This window comes from Asparagus officinalis, chromosome 4 (genome assembly GCF_001876935.1).
Source record: "Asparagus officinalis chromosome 4, Aspof.V1, whole genome shotgun sequence".
NCBI classification, from domain to species: Eukaryota; Viridiplantae; Streptophyta; class Magnoliopsida; order Asparagales; family Asparagaceae; genus Asparagus; species Asparagus officinalis.
Genome location: NC_033797.1, coordinates 78,439,447 through 78,439,813, shown reverse-complemented (window position 1 = coordinate 78,439,813; position 367 = coordinate 78,439,447).

Here is a 367-nt window from a genome sequence, read left to right as displayed (position 1 = left end):
AGAAGGAAATGGAGGGAAAGGAGCAGGGACCCCAAAACCTAAATAGTTGAGAAGCAAGCGGAGCGTCCACCAGGGGACTGACTGTTGCGTTTTTTACGTACTAGATTTTATACACGTGCAAAATACATATAGAAATATCATAATTAAGTATTTTTAGCTTATTTTTTAAGTAAAATTTGTTCCTCAGTTCCACTTTAATAATTTATGCTCGCTTTTGTCTCTAAACTTTTATATCGTGATTTTTTTATGTTTGTTTACATGGGCTACACCCAATTTAAATTTTCACGTTGATCTTTGAATTGACGAAAAACAAATATAATTTGAAGCTAATTTAAATTTTTATATTATTTTGACCGATATGAAACCA